Here is a 12162-nt window from a genome sequence, read left to right as displayed (position 1 = left end):
TCAGGGTGTCCAGATAAAATACAGGGGAGATACCCAGTTAACACTGAATTTCAGACAACCAGCACCACCACCCCCCTTTTTTTTTCCTCACATGACCTGATTTTTATATTGTAGCAAAATGGGTGTTATGGAGAGGGGTACGGGGGAGCAGTTGATTTCTTCCGCTGAACACACCCATTGTTTTTTGTTTGTAAGCTTTTATTTATTTGAGAGAAAGAGAGAGCATGAGGAGGGGGAAGGGCAGAGGGAGAAGGAGAAGCAGGCTCCCTGCTGAGTGGGGAACCTGATGTGGGGCTCGATCCCAGGACCCTGGGATCATGACCTGAGCCAAAAGCAGATGCTTAACAGACTGAACCACCCAGGCGCCCCTCACACCCATTTTTTATATTTGTTCCAAAACTGCTCACATGATGATGTCATTTCCTCATATTACTGCTGTTCCGATATTGTCCTGTGGCCCACTCACTAATTGCCATCCCCACACATTCATCTGTCACAAGATTCCTAAAGGGATCAAACCCCCACAGTATTCCTTGGGCATGCCTGCCACCATTTAATTTCAATGATAATATCTCGTCCATAATATTTTTTCAACTCGGGAGGGTGAGCTTTGCTTATGAGATCTACTCGGCAAGCTCAAAGATCAAGCAATACATTTTTAGTATAAGTATATCCCAAATATTGTATGGGATTTACTTACACTAAAAACCACAAAGCAAACAAACAAGAAAATGAGATGTTTATTTGTCACATCTGCCTCTCCTGTGAGGACGTCTTCCCGAAGGGAAGCTGTGAAGGTCCTGAGGGGAATCTCGGGCCAGGCACGGAGAAAGGGCCCAATGCATCGTAGTGTTGATGTTCACTGTCCTTGTCTTTGCCAGGACCTCGTCACGGGGATGAGCCTAAGTATGGTCTGTTGATGAGCTCATAAATGCATCATGTGTCTCTGGGGAACAGGGCCTGGATGACAAGAATGACACCATTCAAGAGTTTCACTAGGATGTCAGCAAGAGGTTCTGGGCCACAGGAAGAAGGGAAGGTTCATTCACAGGATGTCTCCCGCACCTGGGTGCTTTGAAGGGCTCAGGGGAGTTGGCTGATCAAATGTAAGACGATGTTCAATAAACAGTTGTTGAAGTCACTGCTCGATTCTATCACTTTTTATTGTATAACTGCTATATGCCTGGTACTCCAACCCCTGCTTGCTCAGGGCTCCCATCAACAAGGGAGATGGATGTTAATACAGTCATCACCATAAATACAAAACTATAAGTCGGGCAAGATCTGCCAAAGGGAGATACTCAGTGCTAGGACCCCCTGAATAGAGTTCAGGAGGGCTTCCGGGGGAGGTGACACTTGCCAGAGACCTGGAGGAGGAGGTTTGCAGGAATAGAGAATCCTAAGCAGTGGGATCCGTGTGTGCAAAGGTCCTGGGGTGAGAGGGAACATAATGATTTCAGGGGCTAGCTTCATGGCACTCCCAGCTACCTTTGACAGTTTGCAGGCTCCAGCAGATAGTCAAGGCTAAGTTTAGGATGGCCAGGGTCGTCTGGCAATTCAGGCAGGATGTAGTGCCCTCAACGGCCCACGGGTGGAAAGACAAAAGTCTGAGCACAACCTTGGCCCAGGGGCCAGGGGAGAGTGGTGGAGGGGTGGGCAGCAGGTGAGATGAACAGTCAGCTCGCCTCTGCACAGGAATTTCCTGAGCCACCTGCTTCCCCAATGCACTGTCCTCTGCCCCATTGCCATGGCTACCTCCCAGGACACAGAGCAGGAAGAATAAGAGACTACAGGATGCTGTGTAGAGTCAGAAGGCAGAGAGAAGAGTTTTGGGATGCCCCGCTGGGAACTCTCAGGACTGAAAACCAGGGCTGGGATGGAAACAGTAGCAACCACAGTCATCATAGCTGCCTAACATCTCCAGCCAAGCCTTGCTGGAGCTACCTCTAGTAGCCACAAAAGCCCCCAGCAGGCTGGTCCCAGAAATATCCCCATTTCACAGACTGGAAGACCGAGATTCAGAAGGACGAAGCTACTGGTTGAGGGTACATGGGGACCATGATGCAGCAAATCTTTGTTCAGGCTGCTATGACAAGCTACCATAGAATGGGGCTAACAGCAAACATGGACTTCTCATGCTTCTGAAGGCTGGCAAGTCCAAGGTCAAGGTGGTGGCAGATCTGATGTCTGTTGAGGGCTGATTCTGGGTTTACGGACACATACCTGCTCATGGTGTCCTCACATAGCAGAAAGCAGGAAGAGGAAGCCAGCTCTCCTGTGTCTTTTCTTCTAAGGGCACTAATCCTATCATGGGGGTTTCCCCTCATGACCTAATGACCTCCCAAAGCTCCCACCCCAACACTATCACACTGGGGCTTAGGGCTGCTTCAACTTATGAATATTGGGCAGACACATTCAGTCTATAACAACAGCCACCTTTCCTTTTTATCCTCAGTTCTGAGGTGAGAAGATGGAGGCCCAGGTTTCAGGGCTGGAATCTGGGTCACTGGACCATTTGTCTGGGCCATTTGTCTCTGGCCTCAGTAGTACTGGCTATGAAATGGGACTTTGGCCAATTGCCAGTATCCATAGGCAGACCTTCACCCCAGGCTCCTGGACCCGTTCTGGGCTCAATGCCAGGGGACCATGGCAAGAGGCAGTCTCCATCTCCCCACCTGCTGAATCTATAACTCACTGTTTCCAGTTGGTAAGGACAAATGTGTTCACCCAGTATTTATAACTTACCGTATACCTGGAGAAGGGGATTGGCTGCAAGAGGGTGGCGGGCGATAGAGCTTTCTAGGTAATGGAAATCTATCCAGAGTGATTGTTTCAGAATTGTATCCCTTTGTCAATACTCATCCAACTGTACTCTGTTGTATGTGAGCTGTGCCCCAACAAAGCTGACCTTTAAAATAGTTATATGATATTTTATTTTAAGACTGTGGGGAGGGGAAGGCAACATCGTAACAAAATCCAAATGCTTTGATACAAAGTCTTCTGTTTCAGGAAGTTGTGTGACAGGTTACAGCCAGGGAAGGGTGAAAAAAACATTCCTACTACAGAGTCTAGCTCTCCAGGCGTGCCTGTTCGTGTTCTTTTTCTCACTTCAAAATAAAGCACATCCGTCTTTTCAGTCACATGAATATTAATGCAATACATGCAAAGCCTTCACGCAATTCACATGCGCATACTGTTAGGTACGAGATGTACGAGGAGGTCGTAACCCCCTGGCCACATGGAGACCGGGTGGGTTGGGGGTGGTGTAGTAGGTGCTATAGAGGAGGGATAAGTAAACCCTGGGTTGGATTTAATATCTTTTATCCTCTCTGCTGTATGTATTTGCTTTCAGCTGATGGCAATCCACAGAACAGAGATATCGCACATCGAACCATGGCCCCGCACTTGAGCTGTTTGTCTACAGGACAGGCTTGCTTGGGTGGCCCAGCCATCCCCAGTGCACAGCCGCCCCCTGACAAGGTCCACTTGTGGTGCTGCTTCTATTCTAGAACAATCGTGGGGAGGCTGAGGAGCCCAGGCCTGCGTCCTGAGGCCCTGGAGTCCCTGGGTCATTAGGAGTCCGGGTCATTGGACTCCGGGTGACAAATGGGGGAGCTCATGGCCCTTCAAGGGGACTTTGCAGTGCCGGTCAAGGGGACTCAGCACTGTGACTGTCAGGATAGGGGTTAACACGCGGGACAAGGCAGCTGGGCCCCGGCTCAGGCACAGCAAGGACAACTTTGACCTCATTCAAAAGTCCGGCCCGTCAACCACTGACTGGACAGTTCAACAGTATGTCTCTTCCCACTCAGACTAGAGGCCCAGGGGTAGATGCCGGAGTGGGGGTGGGGCGGGGTGAGACTGGGCACCCAATCCACCTGGGAGAGAGACAGATAGACAGTGGGAAACAGATGAGACAGATAGGGAGAGAGGACAGAGAGATGGGGGAGAGACTAGGAGAGAGATACAAAGAGATAGATGGGGGAAAGAGAGATAAAGAGAGACAGGGAGAGACAGAGATACAGAGAGAGAGAGGGAGAGAGAAAGGTTTCAAGGGTGACTTAGATTTTGGAGCGGGGCTTGTCCTGTGAGAAGCATCTCAGGTCTCGGGTAAGGAGCGTGACTCTGGGATTAGCAGTACCCTAATAAGGTCGAGGGGTAAGGAGCGTCATGGACATGGGTCAGTGCCTCCTGGATCACTGCAAGTCTGGAGACAGCCCATGGGGTCAGGGCGCGTTCTTGACTCCAGGGCATGTTTGAAATTTTCCATAACACAAGCATTTTAAAATGATCTCTGCGCTCCTGGGTCTGATCCCAGGCCTGATGTCCAGGATGGAGGGAAATCTCAGCTCTTCCTGGAGACAAGCCCAGAGGCGCTGGAGTGGGGGTTGCTGAGAAAAGTCTGAGATTGCCCCAGGCCTGAGACAGAGGCACCAGGCAGCCTCAAGGAGGTGGCTCGGAATTCTGCCCCTGGCATCTCCCTGCCATTTCAGCAAGAGGTAGGTGGCTCACACCCCCCACGCTTGCCGGGAGCAGGAGCGAGGCTGGAATGACCCAGCCAGAGACTGCTCCTTCCTAACCCAGGGGAGGCACTTGTAACATACAGAGTGACCACTCCCCCTGCAATGGGCTAGGATCCTGGGAGAGGCTGGGGTGAGGGGAGGCCAGACCAGAAGAATGAGGAGGAGTGAGAAGTGATGGCCTGAGTTTTAGGGGAACTGGACTCTCATCCCATTCCCTGAGGCTGGGGAACTGAGATTGGCCTTATCATTGATGTCCCTGAGGAAATGGGCTGGAATCCAAATGACCAGATCTGGAGAAGCCCCTCATTTCACCAGGAAAAGCCTCTGAACCATGGCCTCCACCAAGAGTGGGAACAGGAGGACAAATAGGACAGAAGCTTAAAATGAACTTGATGTGCACCCCCAAAACTGACAAGGGGAGATGCTGGCCATGTGAAAATGGGTCCCTCTGAAAACAAACAAACAAAACAACTTGGTCCTATCAGGAATGTAGTGGGGGAAACCATACCCTGGTCAAACAGAAAATCAGCTGGAGGACTCCCTACATAGGAAAGAGGAAATAAATGAAATAAATAATGTTCTCACCCCTTCAAGGAAACAGAAATGGCTGCCTTAAGAGATGCCATGGAGGATGCCTGGGTGGCTCAGTCGGTTAAGCGTCTGCCTTCAGCTCAGGTCATGATCTCAGGGTCCTGGGATTGAACCCCACGTTAGGCTTCCTCCTTGGGGGGGGTGTCTCTGCTTTTCCCTCTGCCCCTCTCTCCTGCTCATGCTCTCTCTCTCTCTTTCAAATAATAAATAAAATCTTTAAAGAGAGAGGAGAGAGATCCCAAGGAAACAACAGGGATAGTGGATGTACCATATTCATGGACAGGGAGGCTAAGGCTCAAAGGAGGCTAATTCTCCCCATCTGAAGGTTTGGGGTTTTTCTCCCCCCCATCTGAAGTTTTAACACCATCCCAATCAAAGTCACAGCAGGGGATTTCCCTCTGGAACATGATAAGATGATTCAAACATTTACCTGGAAGAGCAGACGGTTGCAAATAGTCAAAATACTTACACAGAACAGGCGGGGTGTTACCTGTCCTACCAGATATGGGAACCCATGACAAAGCCTGTAATTAAGTCAGAGGGATATTGGCACCGGGAAAGACAGGTTGACCAACACATTGGAATTAGATGCCCACAGACACCCTATGCAGGTCAAGGATTTGCTCCAAGATCAAGAAGGTCTATCTCAGGGAGGGGAGACAATTCTATAAAAGAATCTGTGAAGTGAGAGTCCCTGTCAAAAATAATTCACTTGGGTCCTCACATCACTTCACACAAAAAGCTCAGTCTTTGGCTCCAGCCTCTGCTTGTGTCTTATCTGGCCTGCTCAGCTCTCAGATCCGCCCCACCTTGCTTTTATCTTATAAGGACACTTATCATTGGATTTGGGCCCCATCCTAATCCAGGATGACCATATCTCGAGATCCTTACCTTACTGACAAATGCAGAGACCGTATTTCCAAATACGGTCACATTCACAAGTTCTGGGTGGCCGTGTCTTTTGGAGGACACCATACAGCCCACTTTGGGAGACCCCTGATCTTAAGATCACACCCTAACACCCTGAACATCCATCAGCCTGAGGTTCATAGATCACGTCCCTGGTGCTGCCAATTCTCGCTCACCTCGTGTCCCCAGCTCTGGCAAGGATGTGGCCCACAGCAGATGGGAGGTGATTCAAGAGCCGGGAGGCTCTCGACAGATTCAGGCTCCAAACAGCTGGGCTTTAAGTCCTAGCCCTTCACATCAGCAGCCTGATCGCTCTGTGCCTCAGTTTCCCCTAAAGTAGCGCTGATAATACCTGCACGGAGAACGTTAGATTGTGGCCCCCAAAAGAACCTTAGAACGGGACCATAAAGGGCATTAAAAAGAAAACCACCGACCTAAAAGGATATTGCTTGGGCCAAGTCACTAGAAAGGGGCTTAATGCCTAACCTAATTGCAGTTTCAACCTCCCCCAGAATGTAAGTCTTAACCAGTCACCCAAGAATTTTCTGATCAGTGAGCTGTCGGACCAGTGAGCTGTCTGACATGTGGGCCCTCTCCATCCCACTCTCCTAGGGAAGAGGAGGTAATCCACCTAACCAGACCCCCTGTCCTTCTCCCTAAGGGAAGGTGGCCTTGCTTGGACTAACCCTTTCTTTCCTTTTGCTGATAACTGTCTTACCCCATCCTCCTTCCTGTAAAAATCTTCCATTTTGTACAACTCCTCGCTAAGTGCAATGTTGTCCCATCCATTCCTGGCTTCATAAGGTCAATAAGATCTTCAGATTTACTTGGTCCAATTTTTACAAGGGTCCCTGCAGATGGCATGAGTTATGGGTCTGAGGACAAGATCATCCTGGACTCCGGGGATCCTAAATCCAATGACAGGTATTCTTATAAGAGAGAAGACAAAGAGAGAGACAAAGGCCACAGGGAGATGGAGGCAGAGATCGGGATTCTGCAGCCCCAAGCCAAGGAACCTCAAGGGCTGCTGGAAGCCTCCAGAAGCTGGGAGACAGGCCTGGGATGGGCTTTCCCTCTGAGCTCCCAGGAGGAACGCACCTTGCAACCACTTCCAGACCACTGCCCAACCCCCACCTCCGGCCCCACTGGATTGTGTAAGAATATTGTAGTTGAAACCCAGGCAGGGTTCATGGGCATTTGTTCCAGCAGCCCCAGGAATCTCGCACGTTGCCTTAACAGAGCTATTGGGAGGGGGGGGGATCAAATGAGCCAGCACCTGGGACACAGCCTGCCAAACAGTAAGCACTTAATACATGCTCCCTGGGAGAATAAAATGTGCTAATTCAGCAAAGCATGAAGTAATGGTTGACTGTGAATTGAATGAGGGATCAAAGCTCCGTGGGGAGGAGGGCTCGGTGCACTCCCAGGCCCCGCCCCCCCAAGCTCCACCGCTGACGTTGGCCAACCCTCCGCCTTCTGCCCCCTCTGTCCAGGGTTGCCCCGCTCCTCGCTCCCCCTCTGCCCCCCAGCCCATGGGCTGCTCAGCCATCTCGCACACAGACAGTGGTGCTGCAAGCCTTCCCGGGCTGTGGCTGGGGCAGGCAGGCAGTTGGAGCCTGACACTATTTGCAAACCGAAACTTGGGCTGAGGCTTTGGCCACCCACTTGTGAAACCAGCCGCTGCTGTTTCCTCCCTGTGAGAAAGTCCCCCAGTGAAGCTGCATCCGGGAGGGGCCAGGGGAGTGGAGGAAGGCTGACTACTGTGCTCCCCTGGGACCTTAGGAAGTGACAGCACCTTTGTGCCTCAGTTTACCCTCCTGCAACTGGGCGGCTCGGGGTGGGTGGAAAGGAAGGAGGGATTTGCAGGCTCCTGGTTGGAGACACTAGATCCAGAGATGCTGGGTAAGTGACTTCATTTTCCTGAGCCTCAGTTTCCCTGCCTGTGAACTGGGGAGACCCACATAGCTGCTCTTTCCTTTGGGAGACATGAATCAAATCCTGTCACTTGCCTTGAGACATCCCAGGGTGCCCTGTTGCTCTGAAGGTGAAGGGCAGCCCCCTCCCAGGCCCCCAGGGCCCCATGAGTCCAGGCTTGCTGCCCTCCCCACATGCTCTCCAGGCTCTGCCTCCACACAAAGAAGCAAGCTCATTCTCATCTCAGGGCCTCAATGCCCCCCCTCTTCCAGGAGGTCTGATCTGAGAAAGACCCTCTCTCTGTCGCGTCTGGCCACGTGTCCTCTTTTATTCATTCTGTCCATCTCTCTCCCTGCCCCCAGGCCGTACGTCCCACCAGGGCAGGGATATGTCTCAATTGTCCTCAGCGCTGTCCCCAGCCCCCAGCCCAGGGCCTGGCACACAGTAAGCGTCTGGGAAATGACTCATCACGAAAGTAATTGTGAGCGCAATGATGAAGCACGTTGGCTTAACACGGCTGTGAATAAAACACAGACTGCTGATGGCAAGAGAAAAAGGGTAATGTGGGTGGACATCGGAGCCGAGACCCAGATGAAGGAGGTGTTGGAGACACGCGGGTGTCTTGGGGAAGACTGTCCCAGGCAGAGCCACAGCCTGTGCAAAGGCCCTGGGGCTGAGTGGGCCTGATGTGGAAGCGTTTTCAGGAAGTCCATGTAGATCAAGGGGAGAAAGGGTTGTGTTGGAGTAGGCAGCTAGTTAGGCTTTAACAGGATGCCTAGAGGCCAGCAAACTGTGAGGCCAGTCAGCTATCTGGAAAGTCAGAGGTCTGTCCTGGCAGGTCTCCAAAACAAAGCCACGAAAAGCCAGATTGAACTAGATGAACCCAAAACAAAGAAAAAGAAAAAAAAAAAGCACAAAACCCTGTTCCCCAAAAAGTCTCCTCCCCAAGAAATAAATATTCCACTCCTTAATTAATAACTATCAACAACAGATAGAGACCCAAACCCCAGCCAGGCCCAACTGCCTCTCCCTTGAGCTTGCCTGCTCTCACATCTCAGACTGTACTTTTGCTTTAATTATATGTTCCTTCCTGCACCGTTATGTCTGGTCTCTCCTTGAATGCTTCCTTGTAGAGACGGAAAAGCCTCTGGCAACATCCAGGATGGGGCTGGGAGGTGGGACCAGCGAGACCAGCAGGGTCCTGCGGTTACAAGTGAACTTCCGGCTTTTACCCTAAGGGAGATGGGAGCCATAGAGGGTTCTGGAGAAAGGAAGGATAGCTAAGTCTGCCTCCGGGCACCATGGAGGGAAGATTCTATAGAGGCTGGCAGCAGAAGCAAGGAGACCGGGGAGGCAGTGCCTGTGTTGGTCTCAGGGATAGACTGATACGGGGCAGGAACAAGTAGGAAGAAAGGGTCCGATATGTGAGCAGTTCTGCTGGAGAATGGAGAAGAGAGGCAAGGATGTCTGTTTGATCCCATATCACAGGGAGGTAAACTGAGGATCTGGGAGCAGAGGAATCTAGGTAAAAGAGACCCTGAAAGGGACAGTGGGAAGTTAAGAGGTGGCCAGGGTCCGGGAGGGAGATACGGGGCCACCCCTCACTCACCGGGCCAGTAGGCCTCCTGATACAAACACCTTCGTCATGCCATCTCTGATTGTCTCTATAATTTCAGTCTTGTCAGAGGGAAGCCGCTCACCACTTACGGTTGACAACAGGCCTGACCCAGCTTCGCACAGGTTCATTTACTCCCCTCAGCGATTCTGAGACCAGGGCACAACCCCTGTTTTACAAAAGGGGAAACTGAGGCCCAGAGAGACAGAGCGGTCATGCAGGTTGATGAGTGGCAGAGAGGGGAATCGAACCCAGGACTTCAGGCTCCAGACCCTACTGCTGGGATGGCACTCCGCCTGGGGGCGGGCCAGCAGCATCAAATGTCCCATCCTAGAACGTACTACTTAGTACCCTGCTTCCGATGGGGACTGGGGTGGGAGGCTCCAGGTGTGTAAGAACTCAGGTTTCCACCTGTATGGCCTTCCAAGTCGGGGGGTTGTAGAACTGCTCACTCTTCCATTCATTCATTCTTCACCACCTTCAGGTTCCTGCCTCCTGCAGGGTGAAGTCCAAGGTCTCAGGTTGGGAGGGTTCAGGCCTAGATACTCCTAGTTCCACAGAGCCCAGGCCAGAGGCGGGACCCAGACCTGGGGGTCCCCAGGTTTCCGGGGGCTTCCTGAAGAAAGGACCCTCAGCCTGAGACCCCCTTCCCTGTGGCCCCACCCCCACGGTTATTATGAAAGGCAGGGGGTGGGGCCAATGAGGCGCTTCCTGGGCTAGAAGCTCCAGCTTCAAGCCCCGCCTCCAGCCCCCACTCTCAGCTGGCACCAGGCAGCCTCGGATGGGACCGACGGGGACATGACTTGGGCCACCTGCCAGACCACAACCTCTGGGAAACCAGCTCCGGGAGGTGAGAGTGTCACTGCCCAGTCTTCCCCGGGGTGGAGGCATCTGAAATGACTATTTCTGGGACAGGCCCAGGGGACAGCACACTTGGAGGACGGTCTGAAGCCACAGAGCCTGGTGGCTGGGCCAGAATGACCAGTGATGTCCCTGGGGCTGGAGGCTCTGGATGCGACTTGTTCCTGATACAGGCCTCAGTTTTCCCATCTAAAACCTTGGTGGCGGGGTGGTGTGTGGATGTTAAGAAGCTGGGTTTCCTAGGTTTGAGAGAGATTCTTACGCAGTCTGGGTCTTCTGGACGGCAAGTGAGTGTCCCAGGCTTTCGGGAGCTGCCCCTGAGGCCACAGTGGGGACAGATGCAGGGACATTAGGATCTGGGCTTTAGGGAGGTGCCTAGACTGACCACTACCCTGCGCCAGCAGGGGTAGTCTGGGCGATCCTCAGGCAGGGTTCTGGGAGAGACAGAAGTAGGGAGAGACAGGGAAAGAGGTGAAAGAGGAAAAAAAGGGAGAGAAACCGGGAAGGGTGGAGGCGGGTGCAGTCAGGGAGACACAGGCTCATCCCTGCCCTGCAAATCCAGGGGAACCTGGGGGCTCAGGGTCAGCCCCCTGTCCCCTCATTGGAGCAGCCCCTGAGTGGAGCGTTAAATCTCTGGTTTGTTGTTGTTGTTTTAAGATGATGATGATGATGATTATTATTATTTTGATTTGAGAGATCGAGAATACAGAGGGAGAAGGAGAAGCGGACTCCCCGCGGGGCAAGGAGCCGGATGCGGGGGCTCCATCCCAGGACTCTAGGATCTTCACCTGGTGGGAAAGGCAGACGCTTAACCGACTGAGCCACCCAGGCGCCCACAAACCATGACTTGAATATTATCATGGACGATGTTAACCACAGCTTCATCTTGCTCCCTCTCCCGCCTTCCCACTCTCAAAGAAGACTAACTACCCCCATTTCACCCACGGAGAAACTGAAGCTCAGGGCGCCCCAGGCTGCACAGCCAGCTGGGGACAGGGCGCAGAGCCAGGGCAGCCCCGGATCCGTGAGGCGGTGTGACCCGTCCCCCCTAACCCCCGACTCGAAAGCACAACCGCGACTGCCCCCTCCCCCCACCAGCCCTCCCGGAGTGTTTTTCTTCCCTCCTCCTGGGTGTTTTGGTTTCGGCAGGAGCGCCCGTGGTGCGGTAGCAGGCGGTTCCTGCCGGCAGGGTCAGCCCAGGGCTGGCGGGGAGCCAGAAGCAGCTCCGGGCCCGGGTAGGGAGGACTCAGGGCGCAACCTACGCCCTCGCCCCAGCACCGGGGCCAGCAAGTCCGACTCCCCTCGCCCCAACCCGCCCCCCCTCCCCCGCCGTGTCTTCCTCGGTCCTGGACAGCCGGGGCCCAGCCGGGTCGCGGCCCCCACGTGTGGCCATAGGGGGCGCCAAGGAGCCGATGGGTCCGGGCGGGGTTTCCCACGTCAGTGCCAAGGTTCCGTGTGCCCAGTTCGTTATTAAACATTGATGGAGACCGCTGGGTGCCTGCCCGAGAGGCCTCCCAGTTGGGGGACTAGGACGCAGATGCCCCAGCGCCAGAGGGAGAGGGGGTTGCCGGCCGGACCGGGGCAGTCGCGGGGGCAGGGGGATGGGAGAGTTGCTCGAGGGCCAGGAGCCTTCTGGGCTAGGACACTAATCACAAGCAACCAAAGGAACACGTGAATTGGTCTCCATCAAGTTAAAAAAAATTTTTTTTTTCTGCAAAGGACACTCTTAAGACCGTGAAAAGCTAACTC

At 53.1% G+C, this 12162-nt stretch overlaps 1 pseudogene; it reads right to left on the bottom strand.

Annotated features, from left to right (window-relative positions):
- Positions 1 to 382: 382 nt before the first annotated feature.
- LOC123394424 lies at positions 383 to 612 on the bottom strand (annotated as a pseudogene).
- Positions 613 to 12162: the final 11550 nt, after the last annotated feature.

This window comes from Mustela putorius, unplaced genomic scaffold (genome assembly GCF_011764305.1).
Source record: "Mustela putorius furo isolate JIRA1106 unplaced genomic scaffold, ASM1176430v1.1 tig00000095_pilon_pilon_pilon, whole genome shotgun sequence".
In the NCBI taxonomy this organism is placed as follows: domain Eukaryota; kingdom Metazoa; phylum Chordata; class Mammalia; order Carnivora; family Mustelidae; genus Mustela; species Mustela putorius.
Note: the sequence above shows the minus strand (reverse complement) of the source record. Positions and strands in the feature narration are given on the sequence as shown.